Raw genomic sequence first — 27142 nt, forward strand, 5'->3', positions numbered from 1 at the left:
CTTTAAAAAAATTTTTTTTAGTTTTTAAAATTTTGTTTAAAAATTTATTTATTATTTATTTTTGGCTGTGTTGGGTCTTTGTTGCTGTGCACGGGCTTTCTCTAGTTGCGGCGAGCGGGGGCTACCCTTCGTTGTGGTGCGTGGGCTTCTCATTGCAGTGGCTTCTCTTATTGCAGAGCACGGGCTCTAGGTGAGCAGGCTCAGTAGTTGTGGCTCGCAGGCTCTAGAGCGCAGGCTCAGTAGTTGTGGCACACGAGCTTAGTTGCTCCGCGGCATGTGGGATCTTCCCGGACCAGGGCTCAAACCCGTGTCCCCTGCCTTGGCAGGCAGATTCTTAACCTCTGTGCCACCAGGGAAGTCCCAAACTTTTAAAACTTTTATGTTTTAAATTAATTTTTATTGGAATATAGCTGCTTTACAGTGTTGTGTTAGTTTCTCCTGTACATCAAAGTGAATCAGCTATACTTATACATATATCCCCTCTTCTTTGGGTTTCCTTCCTTCCCATTTAAGTCACCAAAGAGCACAGAGTCGAGTTGCCTGTGCTATACAAGTAGGTTCTCATTAGTTATCTAATTTGTACATAGTATCAATAGTGTATATATGTCAATCCCAATCTCCCAGTTCATCCCACCCCCCCTTTCCCCCAACATCTGCTTTTTTCGCTAAGAATCATTAGAGTACCAGCTTTTGTAACATCATCACATTTAAATTTTCTATTTGCATATTTTAAAAAAACAGCCAAGGAATGGCATGTTCTCATATGATTAATTAGCACCTACCGGCTGAGCCGTTTCTAGTGCAGTAGGCCTGGCAGACTTGCATGGCACCAAAGGAGTCCCCTTCTCTTCTGGTTTGTCATCAGCCCCTCACCCAAGCCGAGGACTCAGGAGTTTGCAAATGTAGCTGCTGATGAAAGCCTCGGCTTCAAAAATATCGAAGGCTCCCTCCAGCTCTGAAATTCTATAAAAACGCTGAAGAAACAGGAGAAAGGAGAGAGACTCTTTCAGAAATGCTAACATCTTTAAAAATTTTTGTTATTAAAAATTTTTTTTTCTAATGTAGGCACTTGTGTGATGACTTATATTCAAAAACAAGTACAACTTGAAGCTTTCTGGTCAGAAGGTGATATAGGTAATGGCTTCTTTATTTTTTTTTAAATTTATTTACTTTATTTTTGGCTGCGTTGGGTCTTCGTTGCTGTGTGCGGGCTTTCTCCATTTGCGGCGAGTGGGGGCTGCTACGCTTCGTTGTGGTGCGCGGGCTTTTCATTGCAGTGGCTTCTCTTCTTGTGGGTCACGGGCTCTAGGCACGCAGGCTCAGTAGTTGTGGCGCACAGGCTTAGTTGCTCCATGGCATGTGGGATCTTCCCAGACCAGGGCTTGAACTCGTGTCCCCTTCATTGGCAGGCAGATTCTTAACCACTGCGCCACTGGGGAAGCCCTGGCTTATTTATTAAAACAACTGATGTTTGGAGTTCACAACAACCCGAGCCGCAAAATCTTGAAGTTCTTTTTGGAAGTGAGTCCATCTAGTCAAACTTGCAGACTCTGTTGTTAGCAGCTGGTGGCTAGTAAAAGAATCAGGGACTTTTTTTTGTTAAACAAGTGTTAGGAGCATTAGAGGTTTTGGGGGAGACTCTGAATAAATCGATACCCTCCTCTGGGTTATTATATGCAGGTAATTCAGAGCATTGTTCCTTACTCTGTTTCCTGTGTGGATTATTCCCCCTTGTCAGTGATGGGGCATCCTACTTGACATTCTTTTTTAGACTAAGACTGAACACAGAGTAAGTAGAGGGCAAAATCAGCTTAAATTTCATGTGCACTTACTATATTCTAAACACCATGCTAATACTTTACATTGAATCCTCACAAAGCCATATGAATAGGTATTGTTATCCCCATTTTACAGATGAGAAAACTAAGACAGACTAACATGACCAAGGTCAGAGAGCTAGTTAGTGGACGAGTCAGGATTCAGTGTGGAGCCCAGAGTCCACATTCCTAACCACCACACTGTACTTGTCAGGGCTGGGATGTCATGAGAAATGTAGACATTTTGTCAACCTACCACTTCAAGCTGTTGTTTTCACACATTGTTTCGGCCACAAACATTGCCTTCCCACCTTGGCCAGTACTCCTGGCTTTGCATTTCAGCAAATTCGCAGAGATCAAATCTGTCCTGGCAGGATTTCCTTCACATACTTACAAGACTCTGCCTAGGCTCCCTGACAGTCAGCCCTGGTAACCGTGGGGTTCGTCCTGGTGGAAGATGGTGAAGGCAAGCATGTCCAGAGAAAGAGGGGAAAGAGTACTGAGCCCCCAGCATTTCCACACCAGAGAAGCCACCACCGGAGGAAACAGCAAGAGCTGAAGGGAAGTCTGGGAAGGCCATGCTATAGTGATCAAGGGAAGAGAAAATTTAAGGGAAAGTTTGATCGACTGTCGAGTACTTCAGAGATCGTGGAAAATGAAAACAGAAATTGCATTTGGGGATTGTGTGAGTTGCTGTTTCATTAAGGAGGTGAAAAGCTGATGGTTGCCTTGAGGGTCTGTGCAGTGAATGGGTAGGGAGTCTATTGTGAGGCCAGTGGGTATAGATCACTGACTTCCAGAGTTCAGCAAGGACAGGAAGAATTGAAGTAAGATGGCTTTGGAGCAGTGGGATTCAGTGAAGCCTTTTGCCTTGTGTTCTGACCACATCTGAAGGCGATGGAAGAACATGATAGAAAGGGGGCAACTGAAGATGCTGGGATAATGTTAACAGCACAGACTGAATTCTTCCTGTATCCAGGTACTGGGGGAAGCACGTTTCCTGTTTTATCTTGTTTAATTCACCCAGCAACCATGGGAGCTAGGGAGTCAACCCCTCTTTTACAGAAGAGGAAACAAGAGTTTAAGCCACTTGGCCAAGCTCAGAAGGCTACAAAGTTGTATAGTTTTAAACTGAGTCTATCAAGCTACATCATGGGTATAATGGAGTGAACAGATTATAGGGGAGATAGAGTCTGAGGAGAGAGGTGCTTTTCTTCCTCTGAGACCCTAGGAAAGGATTCCTGAATTCGGTTGGAGAGGAAGATGGATCAACTCTTTGACCCTTATTTAAGTGCCTGTGTTGTGCCCAGTGTTGGACTCCATTCGGCTCCCCCCAGCTCCATCCTCAAAGAGCCTCAAGCTGTTTGAAGGATGCCAGTTTTTGTGGGTTTTTTGTTTTTGTTTTTTTTTTTTTTTAATAATCTAAGTCCTTTTGCAGAGGCAGGGGCTTCAGACACCTAGGGGAAGTTTTTTAAAAAGTCAGCTCGGTGGACAGTGAATGCACTGGTAATGTTGGCTCAGCCCTACGGCCTCCCAGAATCTGTTTGTACTTGGCATTGAATGGAAGGGTTTTGGTGTGCATATTTTTCTTTTCTCCTGTATTTATGGATGTTAATATGAACCATTCAGCCAGGTCTATAAAGTCTGATAGAAGTTGGTCAGGGTTTGGTTTTTAGATACACTTTCCTCTAGCCTTTCTTTCAACGAGCTTCAGGTTCGTGTTCTTATTTATAGGTCCCAGAGACCTGTGCCCTCAGTATGCACTGCAGTCTTCATAAAATCGTTGAAGATTTGTACACATTTTCTACTCCAAAAAGCTTCTATGGGGGTGAGCATAGTTGCCTTCCAAAAAAGCTTCAAGTTCAGTTTCCTGTTTTTCTCAGCCTTTAACCCTTTATAAAGGAGACATTCTTTGGGGGTAATTTGTTAAGTTTCATGTTTCTCTGCAGCGCTGCTATTTCTGCGTGTGGTTTGGCAGCCATTGGCACGGGAACATTTGGATTTCCAAATGGGTGGTTCCTGCCATTTGGAGAAAATCTGTCTGAGATGATCAAGGAGGTGGAGGAGGAGGCAAAATGATTAGAGAGACAAAGGCATACGAATCTGTTAGTACATTTATTAATATTATCTGATCTTAGAAGTCTTAATTGCCTCTAGTATCATTTTTATTTTTCCTACCTAATTATGTAGATCTTTTGCCTCTCTGTTCTTGAAGACAAATTTTTTAATTGGCAACTCAGCAGTTACTATTATGTTTATTTCTATTGGACTTTCAAGTGTTCTCATATTCTTTCTTACATGTTATTTGCAAGGAGACTTAATTCTTAGTCCCTTTCTGGTCTGTTTCTTTTTTTTATGGTCTGTTTTTTGTGTTTTGTTTTTGTCTGTATTAGTTACAGTTTCACATTATCCTTTTCTTTTTCTCAGAAGCCTTGACTATCTTAGACTCTTGATTTCTATCTTCTGTAAATGATTTTTTAAAAAATGAAGCCCATTTATTTGGGGCCTTTCACAAACCCTCTTTTAGTACATTTTTCTTCCCTCTAGTTTCTGCTCATAGAATGGCTTTCCTGAAGTCCTATATGACAAATGACATTGAGGGTGCCAGGAAAGAGTCTGGTTTGCCCCTGTCTGTGACCAGATAATAAGCATGTAATTGGGCCTTGGGGCAGAGGCCTTCACGTGCTCTGTGATAGAAGGGTAAGCTGATGGGCCCAGGGGTGACTGAGTAGGAAAATTACAGCCTTTCTAGAGAAATAGCTGAGAAACCATGAAGGAGGCTTAAGTGACAGATAGGAAGGAGGAAGATCCTTCTTGCCAGGAGTTGGAGAATCTTACTGATTTTGTCAATAGAATTCTGGGGAGCATTATCTGGGGTTTGGGAAACTGGGGGAAATGTAATTTCAACTTGAAATTGGGTGGGTGGGAGTGCTGTTTGGGATTCAGACCAAATTGAGCTTCTTTAGTTTCTTTAGAGCAGTGATTATCAGCTAGGGGTGATCCTCCCCACCCCCGATGCCGGTGATGTCTGTTGTCACAGCTTGGGAGTCGGGGAGCCGTGCTACCGGCATCAGACCAGGGATGCTATAAACATCATACAGTGCACAAGACAGCCTCCCCAAACCCAGAATTATCTGGCCCAAAATGTCAATAGTGCTAAAGTTGAGAATCCCTGCTTTAGAGAGAGCCTTGTGGGATTTTCATCAGGAGTGGATTAAAATTAGGAAGTAAAACTAGAGGAGGCTGTAAAAAGGCTCAGATCTTATTATACATACAGATTCTGTATCTGCAGGTTCCACATCTGTGGATTCAACCAACTGCAGATTGAAAATATTTGGAAAAAGAAATTCCGGAATGTTCCAAAAAACCAAAACTTGAATTTCCCACACTCCAGCAACTATTTACATAACATTTACATTGTATTTACAATTGTTTACATAACATTTACATTCTATTAAGTGTTATAAGTAATCTAGAGATGATTTAAAGTGTACAGGAGGATGTGTGTAGGTTATATGCAAACACGACACCATTTTATATAAGGGACTTGAGCATCTGTGGATTTTGATATCTGGGAGTTCCTGGAGCCAGTCGCCTGTGGAAGAACTGTGCTTCTTCATGTGTTTGTGTAGTTTATATGGTGTTTTTTATATCTTCTGATGATCACATGGTGTAGTAAAGAAGCTTCGACATTCCCAGTCACTGGCATGCTACCCTGCAGGGGACACAGGTGAGGGAGTCTCAGTGCTTTCGGGGCAAATCCTTCTTCCCTGGGTGGTGGCAGCATGGGAAACTTACCTGTGGTACTGGGGAAACTTCTTTGAGGGCCACCGGTAGCCTCCCTTGACTATCCATGCCTTTGATTGGATGTGTTTAATGGAGAAACGCAATCTCTCAGAACCTTCTAGGGACTTCCCTGGCTGTGAAGACTTCCCTTTTCCCAGTGGTTAAGACTCCACGCTCCCAATGCAGGGGACATGGGTTCGAGCCCTGGTCGGGGAACTAAGATCCTGCATGCTGCGAGTTGCAGCCAAAAAAAAAAAACCTTCTAGAGCCCTCTGAAAGTGTAATGTTCCCAACCTCTGAGAGCCATTCCTCTTGGGGCCAGTGGTATTAGAGATAATGATCTCTGTCCCTGGACTTGCTGAGTGGGGGACAGAGGGGTGCTGATGAAGCCGAAGACCCTTTCTCTCAGGAGACACCATCATTTTATTCATAGGGTTTCCAAAATGGAACCTTTTGAATTGTTCTGTGACCCCTTCTAATTTGTGTCACGTAACTTATTTGAATTCCTTAAAACAGGTATTTCTCACCGTAGCATCCGGGACCCCAAAGATGTAGACTTTGAGGTGCAGAGTGTGCAGGCAAAGGCAGACAGAGTGTCTTGGTACTCGAGGTGGATTTTACACTGGAATACTCCCATGATCAGGTGGTAGTTTAAAGGGCACTCCAGCTCGCTCGCTGCCTCGTTATCCCGGTGCCCCCCAGCCTCCCAGGAGGAGAAAAGCTCCTCTTTCAGGCACTGTGAGGCATCAGGTACAACCCCGGTCCCTGATCGGGGGTTGACCTTGTTTCCTCTCCTCAGTTATGGGATATTAGCTCATATGCAGCTTTGAGGAAGGGCTGTGTCCCCACTATTGAGTAACTTATCATCACAATGTCCTATGAAGCGGTCTGTAATTATTATATATGGTGAGGAGTGTGGGATCTGGCGCCAGGTTAACTCCTGGCTTCAGGACTTCTGCTGTGGGCCCTGGGCTAGTTCGCCATTCTTCGCCTCAGTTTGTCTGTTTGTAAAATGAGAGTAATTCCATCAGGTTGTTATAAGGATTAAATGAACGTAGAACATTTAGAATGGCGCCTGGCACATACTAAGCATCCAGCAGTGTTGTTGTACAGAAAGTGATGTGGTGCAGAACATCAGTGCTAGAGGAATTCAGGGAAGGAGAGGGAGGTGTGGTCAGGAGAGGCTTCCTTGATAGGGCTTGAAACGGGCTGATGGCTTGAGTCGGGCAAAGAAATGTGCATAATGGTACAGAAGTAGGAAGGGACTTGATGTGTTCTAGAAGCTGTAAGGAAACTGATTAGGGTAATGGGAAATTCGATGGGGTATGTGATTTGGGGCGTGGGAAGTGGGAGTGATCACAGAGTTCTAACATAGATCTAAGGGTTAGTTTTTGTAGAGGGGCACCAGGGGCCATTTAGGCGACCAGGGGATGACATAGCTGTGGACTGACACAGGAACTGGAAATTTAAGCCAGTGAGTCAACTGGAGACTCACAGCTTGGGTTGGAGTGAGGTGAGCGACAGGAAGCGGAAGGCCCGCCGGGAAGCTGTTCTGATCGTTCACCTCTTTTTGATCGGGACTGAGTGATGGCTATGGGCATAGAGGAAGGGGTCGGCGCAGGTAGTGTTTGAGGTGGTGCTGTGACACATAGGATTTGATGACTGATGGAGACACGGGGGAGACAGGTGCAAGGTGACCTGAGTCTTCAGTCCTGTCTGAATGGCTGTGCAAATAGTGGTCAGAGAGAGGAGAGTGGAGAGGAGGAGCAGGTTAGGGGAAGATTTTGCGACGAGCAGGAAGGTAATGACCCCTAACAACCAAGAGGAGCCCCAAGAGCGGCCCCGTTCCCGGAACCGAGATGGCTTCCTTTGGGCTGAAGTTTGAGCGCGGTAGCCGGAGGCGAGGCTTCCATTTCCCCCATTCATTCTCTGAGCGTCCAACTCCACAGGATGTAGGGCCCAGACTTGGCACTTATTAGTGGCTCCTGCTCAACTTTACTGCCTATTTCCCTGGACCTTCTTGAGCCACGGGCTTCTCAGTATCAGGTGGTATTTGGGCTTCAACGTTGTTTTCCATAAGGCAACCTCTGAACTTTGGAGGAGGTTGGGAATATTGCCTTCCCTTTCCTTCACAAACCACATACTTCTGCTGTTTCAAATCCCTGTAAAGCTTTCGGCTACCATGGTCAGGCTCTGCCGGTGATGTGATTGCTTTTGAGATTGTAAAGGAAGAAACACCGTGGAAGAAGAGAGTAGCTTTTTTTAGAGCCCCAGGCGTCCTAGGATCATCTGAAATGTCTCAGATTTTCATGCGTGGAATCACTCTGTTAGGAGCACTGTGGCACAGGGAAGCTGCAATGTTACGATAAGGAAGAGCCCTGGCTTCCCCTAGGCCAGGGTTTTAGCCCAAAAGCCCCAATAAAAGCATTATCACAGCAGGGTGGATTGGGCTAAGGCCCTTCCTCATGTTTGCTTTGTTTCAATTATTCTTTTTTGAGCAGTCTTTCCCCGCCCCCCCCCCTTCTTTCTTTTTCCTCTACCACCCTCCCTGACCTCCCCTCACTGCTTTGTGTCAGACACTGTTCTAATATTTTCCAAGTTTCCAAGTACTGGCTCATTTAATCTTCACAACAACCCCTCTGAGAGGGTACAGTTGTTATCCTATTTTACAGCTGAGGAAACGGAGGCACAGCATGCCCAGAGTTGCACACCTAGTATTGTGGCTGGGATTTGAGTCCTGGCAGGTTGGCTTTAGGGCCCCTGCTCCTAATCACCTTGTTTAATGGTCTCCCTTCTGTTAGCCGGAGCCACCATTTTGAAGACGGCATTTTCTGTTCCCTCTTTTTAGTTCCACTCAAGAATTTGTTTTAGGAATGTCACATGGTAACATAAGAGGGAACAGATGCTTTTTTGAGTGCTATAGACCTGGCCTGAACACTGGCTGTACCCACTTATTAGCTGTGTAACCTTGGGCAAGTCACTTAACCTCTTTGAGCCTCGGTTTTTAAATATGTGTAACAAAGTTAAGACCCGTCATGAAGAAGTGAGACAGATTTTGTAAAGTGCCTAGAATTTAGTAGCCGTGGGGTTTGGGGCTGGTTATTAAACCTCCTCTGTAAAATGAAGATAATAATTCTTATCTCTGTAAATGCTTTACAGTTAAGTGCTTCAAAGAATATCTGGAATGTAATAAATGCTCAATATTATTAGTACAAGCCAGCTTTCAACATATATATTCTTTATGCTTCAGTACATTTTTCAGCACTTGTGTTTAACCAGTACTCTTTTTTTGTTGGGGGGGGGGTCTCATTTAGGCCTCTTTGGTTAGATTTCATATACTTTTGACTCTCCTAAGCAAAAGAACCTTGTATGGTAGGGACTTGATAATAACAGATGAGTAAATGTATTTGACCCATGTTTGATTTTCTTGTGTAGCAGCTACTTGCCTGGGAAAAGGTCCCGTTTTTCTCTAGTGTACATATGTACATATATGTATATATAGGTGAGTGACTTGCCTTGCCTTACCATGCAGATTATCTGTCCTGGTGGGGCAGTTGTTTTTCATCATTGTTATTGGAGTATTTAGCCATCTGCTGCTTTGCTTTAAATTTTTTGTCTTGTTTCTTTATCTTTTTGAAATATTTAATATCTGTCTCTCTTGTAAAGATCATAGTGGTTAACCATTACTTTTAGTTATGAGACCCAAACCCCTAAACTGCTTTGTCTCTTTTATCCTGTTATTTCCCCTGTAGTTCCGGCTTAATCTCCATGTTCCTACTGTACGATTTCTTGAAATTCATGAATGAGATTTTTCTTTTCAGTTATCTTTGATCGATAGCTGTCTCCCCTTCTCTCCTTCCCCACGTTGGATTCCAGAAGACTAATTTTAATTAAATGAAAGGTTTTGGTCTTCTCATTACACCAATCAATGGGTAGTTTCCAGCACAGGAAGTTGGTTTCCACATCTGATGGGATCGTTTCCCAATGATCCTAAACTCTCCCAGTCTGTTGGAATATTCATAATATTGAACTTTTCTCGTTACTTATTGCGGGGAGGGATTTAGCAAGGGGGTGCTAGGTGCATCTCTCCTGGACTGTGTTTGGAGGGTCAACAACATAAATATTGATAGATAATGCACAGGAAAGGGTTGGAGAGAGAGAAGCTTCTATGGGAAGGAAGGTGAGCAGGTGGTCATGTGTCGTTGTGAACCCAGGCTGTGGAGTCCAGCGGAACAGGATTCAAACTCCAGCCTGCCCCATGCTCTCTGTGTGACCTGGGTAGGCTGCTTAATTCTTCTAAATCCCAGACTCCTTTTGTAAAATAGGGATGCAGACTTTTACCACACCTGACTGCCTCAGGGTTGATGGAGATGACGGAGATGGGGGTAGGGGGTGTGGGGGACTCTCGTTTGTCTCCCCCGCTTCCTTTGGCTTTCTTCCCTGCTCTGCTTGTCTCTGAGGAAGGCAACTTCTCAGCCTTCTTACAGGTTCCTCATGGAAATTAACCACAATTTTGCAAACTTAGGAATGTTGTATCTCCTAAGAAGTATCATTTTGCCTCATTCCCATGATTGTGGTCACAGGTATAGCTGAGTCTCCTTCCTACTTGGTCAGCTGCCCATCAGCAATGACCCTTCTTCCTTATTACTTTGGTCGAGGGAAGGGTTTTACGCTAATTTCAAATTAAAGGCTGTTTTCGGTCTTGGACCTTCATGCCTTCTTAGCTTTGAGGACTCTCAGAAGCAAGTTTTATCTTTGTGTAGAAGAGCCCCTGCCCCCTCCCCTTCTGCTTTTTTAACTCTCCACAAACGGCATTATTTCAAGGAGCCACCAAGTCTTAAGGGGTATTTAAATCTTATAAAACCTGAGTGATTCAAAATGGTTAGAGGAGGGAACCACTGTACCTTTTCTTCCAACCAGTCTGCGGCAAGGGATGGGACCAGTTTGCTGAATTTCCTTTCCTTCATCCAGGAACGTCTCCTGTAATCTATGTGCAAGCCTGGGAAAAATCCACACTTAGATGGCTCAATAAATAACACCTCTTTCTGTTGTGGACACTTCCAAAGAGCTAAAGGGCAGGAAAATTGATGAGGAAGAAGCACAAAATAGTAAAAGATTAATAAGTGCGTGATTAGCCTTTTCCATATTCAAAGTTTAATGAATATATATTACAGGTACAAGAGAGTTGCCTTAAAACAATTGCAGCCTCTGGAGAAGGGCTGAGGTGCACCGTAGAGGCTGAGGCCTCCAGCAGCCAACTGGTTGACCCAATTGGGATAGTTCTGACAAATTTTAAGGTAGAGAGAGAGAGACTGGAGGATCTGGCACGGGTAAGGCCTTGACTTCAGTTCTAGCCTCAAGTCTGCCTTAGACAGGGTCATTTTCCCCCTTTTCACCATAGCTTTTTTCCACGGGTAAGATGATGGTCCGGATGCTTTCTCAGATCTCTTCTAGCTCCAGAGCTTCCGATTCCTGATTCCTTGCGTTCTGCTTGTATAACAGACAAGATAGACAGAGATTCATTAGCTATAATGTGTGTGTGTGTGTGTGTGTGTGTGTGTGCGCGCGCGCGCGCGTTATTCTTGTCTTTAACCTGGTCATAACTACCAGTCAAATAGTGGGTTCTTTTTTTTTTTTTTAAATAGCCACAGAATTGTACAAACATCACTACAGTCTAATTTCAGAACATTTTCATCACTCCAAAAAGAAACCCCATACACATTAGAGTTCATTTCTCATTTTCCTTCCGTCTCCCCAGGTAGCCACTAATCTGCTTTCTGTCTATATGGATTTGCCTATTTTGGACATTTCACATAAGTGGAATCATACAATATGTGGCCTTTTGTGACTGGATTCTTTTACTTAACATAATGTTTTCAAGGTTCATCTATATTGTGGCAACTATCAGTACTTCATTCTTCTTTATTGCCAAAAAACATTCCATGGTATGGTATGTCACATTTTACTCATTCATTCCTCAGTTGATGAAAATTTAGATTGTTTCCATGTTTTGGCTATTATGAATAATGCTGCTTTGAACATTTATATACAAGTTTTTGTGTGGCCATATGCCTTCATTTCTCTTGGAGTGAATTGCTGAGTTGTATGATAACTATATTTAATTTTTTGAGGATCTGCCAAATTGTTTACCATGGCTGAACCATTTTACAAGCCTACCAGCAATGTATAAGGGTGCCAGTTTTTCCACATCCTTGCTAACGCTTGTTCTTGTCTGTTATATTTTAGCCATCCTAGTGGATATAAAGTGATTTTTTAAATTTGCTTTTTCCTCATGGCTAATGTTATTGAGTAACTTTTCATGTTACTTATTAGCCATTTGTATATTTTTTTGGAGTGATACCTTTCCAAATCCTTTGGCCATATTTGAATTGGCTTATTTATCTTTTTTATTGTTGAGGTGAAAGAGTGGCTCCTCTTTGAAAGTTTTGTTTAGCAGTCTGGAATTTTAAATTTATGTCACTGATCGTTCCATCACTGCTTTTGAAGACTAAAGGTCATTGGTTAAACGGATTTTTTTTGAAGTCGGCTATTAGAAATGGAAGCTTAAAAAGATTTTTAAATGCAAAAGGTGGCAGAGGGGTCATGCATAGAGTGATGGGAAGAAGGTGGTTTTGGATTTATACACAGGAAAACAGTGTAAGTGTTTTGGAAGCAGCTGCCCCTCCTTCAAGCACTTGACTTCCTTCGATATCATACCAATGTCTGTTTTCTTCTACTTGTTTGTGGCTTTGACTGACATCTTCCAAAAGAGTTTTCAGGGCTAATGCCTTTGAAAAATACTAACGAATTAGATGGAAATTAATGTAACTAAACATTACTTTCATTTGAGGATACTGTGAGTTTTTTTTTTAGGTAGTCAATAGCTGTTATTTTATGACTGCTATTCCAGAAATTGTGGCCTTAGACTATTATACTATGGTGTTCAGCGGACTGGCTTGGAGAAAGGGAAAAGAATTGAAGAACCTCCATAACTAACTGTCTAACCATGTATGTTGGAGAGTTGAAAGCTTTGGTTATTCTTTTACTCTCCTTGCAAATTGAAGCATTTTCCAGAGAGCCGATGAGGACAGCAGCCCTCACTTTAGCTCCCAGGATACTTACAACACTGGGTGAAATAGTTTTTTTATTCACCGAAGTCTTTGGATCTTGCCTAGAGCTTGGTTAGCTTTAAACTATTTTGGCCTTACTCAAGGACCCTGTCTAGTTATTGTTCATTTTCTCATTTGCATTTACACGTAGCTTAAGGGGCTTCCCTACATCCCCTCCCCCGGAACCTCATGCAAGAAAAAACATCCTTGCAACTTGGCCTTTTAGTAAGTGTTGGAAACTGGGCTTCATGACAAGTTGGCTGTGAACCAAGCTTTCCTTGCTCTTACACATGTGAAACCTGTTTCTTTTGGCTAAGGTATTTAAAGAAAAAAAAACTGTCCACATCTCAGCTAAAACAATCATCTTCCCCTGCCCCCCCCCCAGCCTTATCCCCCTCTTCTTCCTTCCCATTTTATTTGACAAGACTGCTGTGAATCACTTTTTCTAGGTATTTCAAACATTATGCTGCTCAGGTTTCTTCTTCTATCTGCTCTTATTTCCCTTCTTAGAGGAGTGGCTATGTGAGGCCATTCGTGTTGTCTCTAATGTAAGAAAACCTTTGGGGTTCTGTCCTTTGGACATGACTCTCATTTCATGCTTCTCTGCACAGGGATGGGCTTGTTTACATTTTTTTAATGCCCCATCTTCTGAATCAGAAGTGAGACTACCCTTGTGTTAGTTTGTATTAAAAACCGCTGAGATGAGTGGTGGAGCCAGGACTTGCCGACGTTGTTGGACTTTGTCATTTGTACTTGACGTATGAGAAAGGGAACGGCTTAATATTTGGGCTCCTCTTTCCTGTAGTTTTAGTTGTCTCTTATCTTTAAGCAAATCCTGAAAACATAAACATTTTAAATTAATATACGTTGTTAAAAGCCCCACTGGATTAAATACACACCAGTATTTCAATATTAAAAGTATCGTTGATACTTCCTAAATAGCTCTGGCTACCAGCTGTGTAAGGAAAACCTTGAAAGAAAGAAGGTGCAAGTTATTTATTTAAAGTACCCCCCTGGGGGAAGGTTGGGGGTGGGATGAATTGGGGGATTGGGATTGACATATATACACTACTGTATATAAAATAGATAGCTAATAAGAACCTACTGTATAGCACAGGGAACTCTACTCAATGCTCTGTGGTGACATAAATGGGAAGGAAATCCAGAAAAGAGGGGATATATGTATACGTATAGCTGATTCACTTTGCTGTACAGCAGAAACCAACACAACATTGTAAAGCAACTATACTCCAATAAAAATTAAGAAAAATAAAAAAGTGGATATATGAATAACTGATTCACTTTGCTGTATAGCAGAAACACAACATTGTAAAGCAACTATACTCCAATAAAAATTAATTATAAAATAAAATACCCCCCTGGTGAAGTGGTGATGGGATTAGCATGTCCCTAGCGACTGGTAAGGGGCTTCAGGAGCTTATTTTAGGGTGCTCAGCACCCCACAATCTTTAGGGTGCATTGAAAGAGCACACGTCATGCTGGTGAACCCTTATCTCCAGTGGGGGGAAATACAGGCCAGTGTGTCTGCAGAAGTAGAGTGACCTCTGCTGCCATCAAGGTGGAGAGTCTGGAGACTATGATTCTGACTTTGCCTTTCCTCTGAAGAGCCCTGTTGCCTCTGCAGCAGATGGGAACACAGGGGTCTGTGACTGTCAGTGGGAGGCTGGTGAAGGACCTCCAGCTGTTGATGACTTGGGATATAATATTGAGGTCATTACCTTGACATACAATTCTCTATAGTCTTTCTAGGCAGAGGAGAAAAAAAATTCAAATCCCCCTTCAACTGTTCATTTGCTTCCATTGCCAGACTAATCCAGTGCCTATGATGTGTTTCCTTCCTTAATGGTCAAAGCACTACCGTAATTTCAAACCAACCTGGGGTTTCTAATTCTTAGGAGAAGTCTCTAATATATTTTAATAGAGGCAATAGCTCTTAAGGATATGTAGTTCCTTCACTATTCATTCACCTCATCCCCAACTTGTATAGGACTAACGGCTTCATTGCTATCAGTTAATGTGAAATATATCCCTCTTGACACCTAGATAAGTAAACACCTTGGGAGCCAAACTTTTGTAAGAAACTACTTGTTTGAAAAACAGAGCACAGGACTGATAACATAGCTTCATTTATTCATAGAACATTTTATCCAGTACACACCTATATGAGCAGGGCACTGTTCTGGATACCAAGCAGATACAAAAACAGATCTCACACGGATGGACCTTGGTCTCAAGTGCCTTAGAGTCTAGAGAGACACATATATACATATTACATACATGTGCAAAATGCATATGGATACATACATATCACCTCACTTTTTACTCTGTTATTAACTAGTGTAAGCAGATAAAGGATAATGGAAGTTGAGAGGAGAGAAGAGAGTCCTTCTGGATATGTAGCACTGAAAGGCTCAGTGGTTATGGCTTTGGGCTCTGGAGTCAGAGTGCCTGAATTCAAATCCTGGTTTAGTACTTATTATTGTAGGAACTTTGGACAAGTTACAGTAGTCCCCCCCATCTGCGGTTAAGCTTTCTGTGATTTGTTAGCCACGGTCAACTGCTGTCCAAAAATATTAAATAGAAAATTCTAGAAGTAAATATTTCATAAGTTTTAAATAGCACACTGTTCTGGGTAGTGTGGTGAAATCTTACCCCATCCTGCTCCATCCTACCTGGTATGTGAACCATCTCTTTGTCCAGTGTATCCACGCTGTATATGCTACCTGCCTATTAGTCACTTAGAAGCTGTCTGGGTTATCAGATCGACTGTTGCAGCATCGCAGTGCTTGTGTGATAAACCCTTATTTTACTTAATAATGGCCCCAGGGCTTCCCTGGTGGCTCAGTGGTTAAGAATCCGCCTGCCAATGCAGGGGACATGGGTTTGAGCCCTGGTCCGGGAAGATCCCACATGCTGCAGAGCAACTAAGCCCACGCGCCACAACTACTGAGCCCTCGTGCCACAACTACTGAAGCCTGTGCGCCTAGAGCCTGTGCTCTGCAACAAGAGAAGCCACCGCAGTGAGAAGCCTGCACACCACAATGAAGAGTAGCACCTGCTCGCCGCAGCTAGAGAAAGCCCACGCACAGCAATGAAGACCCAACGCAGCCAAAAAAACCCCCAAAATGCCCCAAAGTGCAAGAGTAGTGATGCTATCGATTTGGCTATTCTCTTACTGTGCCTAATTTATAAATTAATCTCTATCATAGGTATGTGCATATAGGAACAAACAAATCGTATACGTGAGGTTCAGCACTGTCCGTGGTTTCAGGCATCCACTGTGGGTTTTGGAACGTATCCCTTATAACTAAGGGGGGACTACAATATTTTATTTCTCTAAGACGGTTTCTTCTTCTGGTATTTAGGGATGATAAGTACCTACTTCAGGGGAGTTCCCTGGTGGTCCAGTGGTTGGGACTCCGAGCTTTCACTGCCGACGGCACAGGTTCAATCCCTGGTCGGGTAACTAAGATCTCACAAGTGCCTCGGCACAGCCCCCCGCCCCCCCGCCCCCACAAAAAAAAAGTACCTACTTCACAGGGTAGTTGTGAAGATTGAATAATATAATTTAGGTACAGCCTCAGCAGAGTGCCTGACACACAGTAGGCCTTGTTCTGTGCATGGAGGACCAGAGAAGCTAAAGTGTGAACTGTGGCCTTTGAAGGAAGAGAATTGAGGCATAGGGCAGTCTGGGGAGAGAGGTGGATGAGGAAAGCACTGAAGTGGAAGAGACTGCGCGTATTTGGAGAAAAGCTAAATTTTGCTGAAGCAATGGGGTATAACGTAGTAAAGAAGAAAATAAGATTGGGAAAAATAAGTTGTGGCTGGTTCACACAAGTCATCAATCCTTCACTGAATCATTTTGACCTCATTTCGAAGGATGAGGGATGCTACTGAAGGTTTTGGAGTGGACTAGCAATGATCAGACTCCAGCTTTAGTTTAATTAATCTAACGACACTTTTTAAAATTTAATTTAATTTATTTATTTTGGGCTTTGTTGGGTCTTCGTTGCTATGCGCGGGCTTTCTCTAGTTGTGGTGAGCGGGGGCTACTCTTTGTTGTGGTGCGTGGGCTTCTCATTGCAGTGGCTTCCCTTGTTGCATGGGCTGTAGGTGCATGGGCTCTAGGTGCATGGGCTTCAGTAGTTTTGGCACGTGGGCTCAGTAGTTGTGGCTCACGGGCTCTAGAGTGCAGGGTCAGTAGCTGTGGTGCATGGGCTTAGTTGCCCCGCGGCATGTGGGATCTTCCTGGACCAGGGCTGGAACCCGTGTCCCCTGCATTGGCAGGTGGATTCTTAACCACTGCACCACCAGGGAAGCCCATGACAACACTCTTTATGGTATCTGTGTTGGGGAAACTTATTAGGACAAGGTCCCAGGGCCTGAACTAAGTCAGTTCCCTTGTAGCCTTTCCTGTTCTATAACTTGGTCTGGTATGTGTCATGGGCACTTCCCTTTGTCATTGAGTTTTCTAGTACATCATCATTTTAAATAATGGTTTTACATCCTTCTCTCCCATCCCAACCTGCACCTCCCTCTGCAGTGACCTCTCTCCCACTAAAGGCACATATTGACCTTGTGTTCTCATCTCCTTCCCTCCATCTAAGCCAGGATGGCTCTGATGTCATTTATTCATAATTAGATAAAATAGAGATGTAGCAAATGCATTACTTCTCAACCATTTTAAAGCACATTTTAAGCCATTTATTTCTAATTGCAGTTTAAAAGGCTTTTCTTTTTCTTGGAAGAATTTCAGGCATCAAGCAGTTAGGGAGCAATCCTTTTAGGCCTATTCAGCTGAGTCTTAAAAAAAAAATCAATCGTATTAGGCTTTTTTAGAGTTAAGGGGCAGGGGAGGTCTCCAGTATCTTCCCCAGAGAGCTGTCCTCTCCCTTGAGGAATGGTGTGAAATGGTTCTGTGGAGAAAGCCTGTGTCATTGTCCCTGCCCTGGCACAAATCATCCTCTTCCCCCTGCCCACAGACAGATGTTTATCACATTTGAATTTTAATTTTTTACTCAGTTTTATTTGTTTTCTGACTTTTGGGATACTCCAGTTGTTTGCATATTGCTGTTTTTTTTAATTGTTGTTTTGTTTTTCTCTCTGAGTTTCGAAGAACCTGATGAACTAGTGTGTCTTTGAAACTCATCTCATAAGTAGTTACAGCATTATAAACTGGTTCTCCTAAGAATTACGAATTTTTGTTCTAAAAACATTTGATCGTAGATTATATAAGGGCTAAGAGCACTGATTTTAGGTTCTTTTGGAGGTGGGTTTTATGAGGTATGATGAAGCCAATCAAAGAATACCTCTCGGGCTTCCCCGGTGGCGCAGTGGTTGAGAGTCCGCCTGCCTATGCAGGCGACACGGGTACGTGCCCCAGTCCGGGAAGATCCCACATGCCGCGGAGCGACTGGGTCCGTGAGCCATGGCCGCTGAGCCTGCGTGTCCAGAGCCTGTGCTCCACAACGGGAGAGGCCACAACAGTGAGGGGCCTGCGTACCGTGAGAAAAAAAAAAAAAAGAATACCTCTCCACAACATTGTAAATCAACTATACTTCAATAAAATTAAAAAGACAAAAAACCTGCAATGTCTGTGAAGCACAGTACAGCAAAGTACAGTAAAGTGAGATGTGCTTCTATACATAAAAAAAAATAATAACCTCTTCTTAGTTGTTTCTGAAACAATTGAAAAGAGAGGGAAATTCACACAGTCAGACAGATGGAGATAGGAATATTACTTTTATTACCAATAAAGGTGCTTGACAATTGTGGCCTTGATCTGCAGCCAAATAAGCTCCCTAACTTTCACATCTAGAACAGACAGGCTTAGGGCCTAATCACTAGCAAGAGCTGTCACGGGGCCCTTCCCTGCAGGGCAGGCCCTGTGCTTCTTGGGATGGAACAGATCAGAATGCATGCTGCCTTCTGCAGACAGGGGAATGGAAGTCTCTTCAACAGCTTTATGGAGTGATTTCGCACGTCTTCTCGACAGACTTACTTAATTTGATCCTAGTATCTATTTCATCATATTTGTGAAATTTGCTGTTGATTCAATGGACATGTAAGTTGCACTATGCATTTGATAAATATTTTCATCAAGAATTAGCCCAGTTTGTCTTAGCAATATTATAATATGCACCATGGTGAAGTATTTAGTTGCCTTCTACTATTTGCTTTCAAGTAATCAGAAATAAAAAGTTTGGGGGAATATGCTAAGGATACTGTATGCTTTTCATTTATTCACATGGTATTGTTAATGGTTTCCCGATCTGCTTAGAAGAAATATCTGCAAAGTAGTTGATAGTGCAAAAATGAGGCACGGCATGCTTGAAGAGTCAGGAGCATTTTCTGTTTCTGTGGGCTTTTCACATCTTGCTCATCTAAGAAATATGACTTCTGCTTCCAACCCTTGTGGGCAATGGCTGAGGTCACTTGAGCAAGGTTTGGAGGAAGTGCGGTGGTGCAGCTTAATGAGTTTCAGTCATCTGGGTCCTGGTTAGATGGCCACTGATGTTCTCATTTTCAGACTTCTCAGACACTTCTCACTTGTCTTTTGAGCCAAGCATAGCCGTAAGATAAGCAGCTATGTGGTTTTAAGAACAGAGTGTGTTGTGCACTGTCTGGTGAGTACGTTGTGTCTCTAAAGTTGAGATTCCACATAGTTCTGGAAAACAACTGCCCATAAATTTGGAAGATAATGAAAAGATTAATTAGACATTCCTAACCTCGCTGAGCACTCTGAGTTGACCGGTATAATTCACTGACCTGAAGACGGATCCAAGAAGCCTGGAATGTGCTGTTTCACATTGTTTCTCTTGAAAAATGTATTTAATCAATGTTCACAGTGTTCAGGGCAATATACGTGGTATGACCTTTATCCTTGAGGTGCCTGTGGGAGGCTGCATGTGACACATATGACGAGGATGAGGATTTGGAGGAAAAATGGAAATGAGAGATGATTTAATTTGCACTGATCTATATAATTGAGAAATACTTTTTTCCTTATGATTCTTAGTAGATGGTCTTTTCTGTACGTTTGATATAAAGTTAAATGGGCCATGATTAGGCGTACTATCGAGTCTAACTTTTCTAAAACAAAAATATCATTTTAAATTTGTTAGACTAATACATCCTCACAATCGAAAAAGTCAAATATAACAATCCATAGTGTCTCTTCCTCCCTTCAGTCCTTCCAGCAGTTTTATGTATATTTTTTTCAGATTTCTTTTTTACCATGCTTAGACAAATTTATTCCATTTTTGTTTTAATGGTGATACATATCTGCAACTTGTTTTTTTCCATTGAATATATTATTGACATTAGTTAATTTGAAGAAGTTTTTATCATGAATGAGTGTTGAATCATAAAGTATTTTATATCTAATGAAAGGGACGTATGGTTTTTCTTGTTTAATCTAGTTAATGGCTACATCAGATTCTCTGATGTTCAAAACTCCTGACATTCCTGGTATAACTTTAGTCATTCTTTAAAATTGACAGCTACTCATCCTTTTTTTAAAAAAAATTAATTAATTAATTTACTTTTGGCTGTGTTGGGTCTTCGTTGCTGCGCGTGGGCTTTCTCTAGTTGTGGTGAACAGGGGCTACTCTTCGTTGCGGCGCACAGGCTTCTCATTGCGGTGGCTTCTCTTGTTGCAGAGCATGGGCTCTTGACATGCGGGCTTCAGCAGTTGTGGCTCACGGGCTCTAGAGCACAGGGTCAGTAGTTGTGGCGCACGGGCTTCGTTGCTCTGCAGCATGTGGGATCTTCCCGGACCAGGGCTTGAACCCGTGTCCCCTGCATTGGCAGGCAGATTCTTAACCACTGTGCCACCAGGGAAGTCCGCTACTCATGCTTTAAAGACATTTTTAAGATGTCACGAAGCAGCAGAGTGTGTGACCTGGGCTAGGAAACCTGAGAGGGACGTGGTCAAGTTGTGCTGGGAATGGGACTTACCACACCCTGTATGGAGTCGGGGGAATTGAATTGAGAACTGGCTCTTGCAGGAGCTGTTCTCATTATAGTTGTTGTGGTTGTTAGAAGTGATACATTACATTAGAGCTTCAAAATATCCCTAGCCTACAAAGTATTAGATTCTGAATAACATTGTCCTAGTTGTAACCTTTGCGTGCAGAGGGGTTTTAAGCACTGTGGTTGCCTTTAGTTTTTGGAGCTTGTTATGTTTCATTTCCTTTCATAGTCCTTTGGGAGTAGTTTAGTAGTCAGGGGCAATTTCTCATGCCATCCTTCAGTGAAAATATTTTGGTGTCTTCTGAGCACTAGGCCACACCTTGGCCATCTCTTATTTCTTTGAGGAACTAGATTCCAAGGGAGATTTTTCTCTACTTTACCAGCTCTCTCTAGAACAACTCATGACTTAGCAGCACATGACAGAGTAATTGGAGATTGCTATGAACAGTCATTACAAGTGGCTAGAGCTCAAAAAGTCTCTTGGGTTTATGGTCTAGATTTGAGGTTAGTAGCTTAACAGAGATGAGATCTGTTGGCTTCTAGGAGCTAAGACAGGAGTTTAAACATTTAGGTTTCATGCTCTCAATCTAAAAAGTGAGTGAGTGGGGTAGGTGATCTTTACAGTTTCTTTTATCTCTAATATTTTGATTTTGTGTAATTGCATCCACTTTTCTTTGACTGATCCCTCAGTTGAGAACTGAAGCCTGCAAGCAGCTGATGGAAGGTTAGGATCCTGACTTGCATTTAAATTGTGCCACTCTCGTTGGTTCATCCTGATACTCATTCTTTTCTTCACATGTTTTGGATTATACATTGTACATTGTTACTTCGTGGCATTAGTGTTCATTTTTAGGGAGTGTGGGTTTTTTTTGATAGACTTCATTTTTAGAGCAGCTTTAGGTTTGTAGAAAAATTGCCCAGAAAGTGTAGAAATTTCCTCTATGTTCCTTCTCTCCCTCACCCCCACAGTTTCCCATATTACTAATATTGTGTGTGTGTGTGGCATTAACATCTTGACTGTGTGGTACATTTGTTGTAATTGATGAACCAATATTGATATGTTATTGTTAACTAAAGTCTGTTAGGGTTCACTCTATTTATTCATTCATTCATTCATGCATGCACGCATGCATGTATGCAGTGCCGGGTCTTAGTTGCGGCATGTGGGCTCTTAGTTGCCGCATGTGGGATCTAGTTCCCTGACCAGGGATCAAACCCAGGCACCCTGCATTGGGAGCGCTGGACCCACTGGACCACCAGGGAAGTCCCAGGGTTCACTCTTGGTATTGTACAGTTCTTTGGGTTTTGACAAATACATAATGTTATGCATCCACCATTACAGTATCACACGAGATAGTTTCACTGCCATAAAAATGTTCTGTGTTTCATCTGTTCATCCTTCCTCAAAACCCCCTGAACCCCTGATAACCACTGATCTTTTTTTATCTCTGCAGTATTGCCTTTAATGGAATGTCATATATACTTGGCAGTATGTATAGCCTTCTCAGATTGGCTTCTGTCACTTAGTAATATGCGTTTAAGGTTCCTCCATGTCCTTTTTGCCTCGTTAACTCATTTCCTTTTATCACTGAACAATATTTCATTGTCTGGATATACCACAGTTTATCCATTCACCTATTGAAGTTCATCTTGATTGCTTCCAAGTTTTGGCAATTATGAATAAGGCTGCTATAGACATTCATGTGCAGGTGTTTGTATGGACATAAATTTTCAGCTCATATAAGTAAATACCTAGGAGCACGATTACTGGATCATGTGGTAAACCTATATTTAGCTTTGTAAGCAGCTGCCAAGCGAGATTTCAAACTGGCTGTTTTCACTGCGTTCCCACCAGCAATGAGTCTCGTTGCTTCCCATGCTCGCCAGCATTTGCTGTTGTGTTTTGCATTTTAGCCATTCTAATAGGTGCGTACTTGTATTTCATTGTTGTTTTAATTTGCACTTCCCTAATGACATGTGATGTAGCACAACTTTTCATATGCTTCTTTGTCATCTGTATATCTTTGGTAAGTGTCTGTTCAGATCTTTTGCCCATTTTATTTTTTAAAATGTATTTATATATTTTTGGCTGCGTTGGGTCTTCGTTGTTGAGCGTGGGCTTTCTCTAGTTGCGGAGAGCAGGGGCTACTCTTTGTTGTGGTACGTGGGCTTCTTATCGTGGTGGCTTTTCGTTGCAGAGCACGGGCTCTAGGCGCACAGGCTTCGGTAGTTGTGGCACGCAGGCTCAGTAGTTGTGGCTCACGGGCTCTAGAGCACAGGCTTAGTAGTTGTGGCGCATGGGCTTACTTGCTCCGCGACAGGTGGGATCTTCCTGCACCAGGGCTCGAAACCGTGTCCCCTGCATTGGCAGGCGGATTCTTTTTTTTAATAAATTTATTTAATTTTGGCTGCATTGGGTCTTCGTTGCTCCACACGGGCTTTTCTCTAGTTGTGTTGAGCGGGGGCTACTGTTCGTTGCCGTGCGCAAGCTTCTCATTGTGGTGGCTTCTGTTGTTGCAGAGCACAGGCTCTAGGCACGTGGGCTTCAGTAGTTGTGGCACACGGGCTCAGCAGTTGTGGCTCGCGGGCTCTAGAGCACAGGCTCAGTAGTTGTGGTGCACGGGATTAGTTGCTCCGCGGTATGTGGAATCTTCCCGGACCAGGGCTCAAACCCGTGTCCCCTGCCTTGGCAGGCAAATTCTTAACCACTGCGCCACCAGGGAAGTCCTTGCCCATTTTTTTGTTTTGTTTTGTTTTTTGTTTTGTTTTTGTTTTGCAGTACGCGGGCCTCTCACCGTTGTGGCCTCTCCCGTTGCGGAGCACAGGCTCCAGATGCGCAGGCTCAGCGGCCATGGCTCACAGGTCCAGCCGCTCTGCGGCATGTGGGATCTTCCCGGACCAGGGCATGAACCTGCGTCCCCTGCATTGGCAGGCAGACTCACAACCACTGCGCCACCGGGGAAGCCCAGTCCTTGCCCATTTTAAAATCGGGTTTGTTTTCCTTCTTTGTTTTTTAACTGAGGTATAATTGACATAACATTATATTAGCTTTAGGTGTACACATAATAATTCAGTATTTGCATACATTGTGGAATGATCACCACAGTAAGTTTTGAAGAGCCTCTGTACTATTTTCCATAGTGGCTGTACCAATTTACGTTTCCATCAACAGTGCACAAGGGTTCCCCTTTCTTCACATCCTTGCCAAAACTTGATGTTTCTTGTTTTTTTGATAATAACCATTCTGACAGATGTGAAGTCATATCTCATTATGGTTTTGATTTGCATTTCCCTGATGATTAGTGGTGTTGAACATCTTTCCACGTGTCTGTTGGCCATCTGTATGTCTTCTTTGGAAAATGTCTATTCAGATCTTCTGTCCATTTTTTAATTAGATTTTTTTTTGGTATTGAATTGTATGAGTTCTTCTGTATATTGGATATTAGCCCCTTATCAGATACATGATTTGCAGATGTTTTCTCCATTCAGTAGGTTGCCTTTTTATTTTGTTGATGGTTTCTTTTGCTGTGCAGAAGCTTTTCTTTTTAAAGATTTATTATTATTTATAAAAAAAAATTTTTTTTGGTTGCGCTGGCTCTTAGTTGAGGCATGTGGGATCTTTCGTTGTGGCTCTCGGGCTCTTTGTTGTGGCCCTCGGGCTTCTCTCTAGTTGTGGCCTGCAGGCTCCAGGGTGCGTGGGCTCTGTAGTTGTGGCGCATGGGCTTAGTTGCCCCATGGCAGGTTGGATCTTAGTTCCCTGGCCAGGGATCGAACCCATGTCCCCTGCATTGTAAGGTGGATTCTTTACCACTGGACTACCAGGGAAGTCCCTGTGCAGAAGCTTTTTAATTTGATTAGTCTCACTTGTTTATTTTTGCTTTTATTGCCTTTGCTTTAGGTGTCAGATCCAAAAAAATCATCACCAAGACCAACATCAGGGAGCTTACTGCCTGTGTTTCTTTCAGGAGTTTTATGGTTTTGGGTCTTACATTCAACTCTTTAATGCATTTTGAGTTAATTTTTGTGTATGGTATAAGATAGAAATTCAGTTTCATTCTTTTGTATGTGGCTGTCCAGTTTTCCCAACACCATTTTTGAAGAGATTGTCCTTTCCCCGTTGTATATTCTTGGATCCTTTGTCATAAATTAATTGGCCATATATACGTGGGTTTATTTCTAGGCTCTCTTGTTCTGTTCCATTGATCTGTGTGTCTGTTTTTATGCCAGTACCATTGTGTTTTGATTACTATAGCTTTGTAATAATTTGAAATCAGAGTGTATGATGCCTCTGGCTTTGTCCTTCTTTCTCAAGATTGCTTTGGCTATTTGGGGTCTTTTGTGGTTCTGTACAAATTTTAAAATTGTTTTTTCTAATTCTGTGAAAAAAACCATTGGAATTTTGATAGAGATTGCATTGAATCTGTAGATTGCTTTGGGTAGTATGGACATTTTAACAATGTTAATTCTTCCAATCTATGAGCACAGAATATCTTTCCATTTGTTTGTGCCTTCAGTTTCTTTCATCAGTGTCTTAAAGTAGTTTTCAGTGTACAAGTCTTTCACCTTCTTAGTTAAATTTATTCCTAGATATTTTATACTTTTTGATGCAATTGTAAATGAGATTGTTTTCTTAATTTCTCTTTCTGATAATTCATTATTAGTGTATACGAAATGCAAAAGATTTTTGTATATTGATTTTTGTATCGTGGGTTGTTTGTTTTCTTAAAAATATTTTATTTATTTATTTTGGCTCTGCCGGGTCTTAGTTGTGGCATGTGGGATCTTTGTTTTGGCATGCAGACTACTTGTTTGCAGCATGCAGACTTTTTTTTTAATGTTTTGGAAACCTTTCCACATCGAACAGTTGATCTGTCTTATTATCTATTTTAATTTTTTTTTGGCTGCGTTGGGTCTTCATTACGGTGTGCGGACTTCTCACTGCGGTGGCTTCTCTTGTTGTGGAGCATGGGCTCTAGGTGTGTAGGCTTCAGTAGTTACAGCACGCAGGCTCACTAGTTGTGGACCGTGGGCTCTAGAGTATAGGCTCAGTAATTGTGGTGCACGGGCTTACTTGCTCTGCGGCATGTGGGATCTTCCTGGACCAGGGCTCTTACCCGTGTCTCCTGTATTGGCAGGCGGTTTCTTAACCACGGCACCACCAGGGGAGTCCTGCACACAGACTGTTAGTTGCGGCAGACTCTTAGTTGCGGCATGCATGTGGGATCTAGTTCCCCGACCGGGGATCGAACCTGGGCCCCCTGCACTGGGAGTGCGGAGTCTTACCTGGACCACCAGAGAAGTCCCTGTTTTCTTATTGTTGAATTATAAGAGTTATTAGTATGTTTGGATACATGTCCTTAATCAGATATGTGTTATGCAAAGATTTTCTTCCAATTTGTGGCTTGTCTTTTCTTTCTCTTAACAGTGTTTTTCACAGAGTGGAAGTTTTTAATTCTAATGAAGTCCAACTTATCAATTTTTTCTTTCAAGGATTGTGCTTTTGGTGTTGTATCTATAGAGTCATTGCCAAACCCAGAGTTACCTAGATTTTATCCTGTGTTATCTTCTAGAAGTTTTATAGTTTTGCATTTTACATTTAGGGCTATGATTCATTTTAAGTTAATTTTCGTGAAAGGTATAAAGTTTATGTCTAGATTCATTTTTTTGCATGTGGTTGTCCAGTTGTTGCAGCACCGTTTTTTGAAAAGTCTAACCTTTCTCCATTGAATTACCTTTGCTGTTTTGTCAAAGGTCGGTTGACCAGATTTGTGCGGGTCTATTTCTGGGCTCTGTATTCTCTTCCATTGATCTATTTGACTTTTCTTTTGCCAGTACCACACTGTCTTGATCACTGCAGCTTTACAGTAAGTCTTGAGGTCCAGTAGTGTCAGTCCTCCAACTTCGTTCTTTTCCTTCAATATTATGTTGGCTATTCTGGATCTTTTGCTTTTCCATATGAACTTTAGAATCATTTTGTTGATATTTACAAAATAACGTGCTGGGATTTTTATGGGGATTGTGTTGAATCTATAAATCAAGTTGGGAAGAATTGATATCTTAATGTTGAGTCTTCCTATTTACGAACATGGAATACCTCTTCATTTATTTAGACTTTGGTTTCTTTTATCAGAGTTTTGTAATTTTCTTCATATAGGTCTTGTTCATATTTTGTTAGATTTATAATAAATAATTTAATTTTTAGTACTAATTAATGTAAATGGTATTATGTTTTTCAAATTCTAATTTCGAATTCTAATTGTTCATTGCTGGTATGTGAGAAAACAGTTGACTTTTGTATACTAACCTTGTATCCTGTAATCTTGCTATAATTGCTTAGGTCCAGGAGATTTTTTGTTGTTGTTGCTTCTTCAGGATTTTCTACATAGCAAATTATATCATCAGCAAACAAAGACAGTTTTATTTCTTCCTTCGCAA

General features: G+C 42.2%; 1 protein-coding gene and 1 long non-coding RNA gene across 8 annotated transcripts in view; both read left to right on the forward strand.

Moving 5' to 3' along the window:
* Positions 1 to 26550, forward strand: LOC113631020 (uncharacterized). Its single transcript, XR_003437161.1, has 4 exons — positions 1 to 20; positions 6173 to 6175; positions 13978 to 13989; positions 26226 to 26550. It is a non-coding gene; the product is annotated as an uncharacterized LOC113631020 (long non-coding RNA).
* The window catches only part of ANKS1A (ankyrin repeat and sterile alpha motif domain containing 1A), a 189495-nt gene that overhangs the window by 28044 nt on the left and 134309 nt on the right, over positions 1 to 27142 (forward strand). The window lies entirely within an intron of this gene.

Source organism: Aethalodelphis obliquidens, unplaced genomic scaffold, assembly GCF_003676395.1.
Source record: "Aethalodelphis obliquidens isolate GAN/ISIS:26980383/991018 unplaced genomic scaffold, ASM367639v1 scaffold31, whole genome shotgun sequence".
In the NCBI taxonomy this organism is placed as follows: Eukaryota; Metazoa; Chordata; class Mammalia; order Artiodactyla; family Delphinidae; genus Aethalodelphis; species Aethalodelphis obliquidens.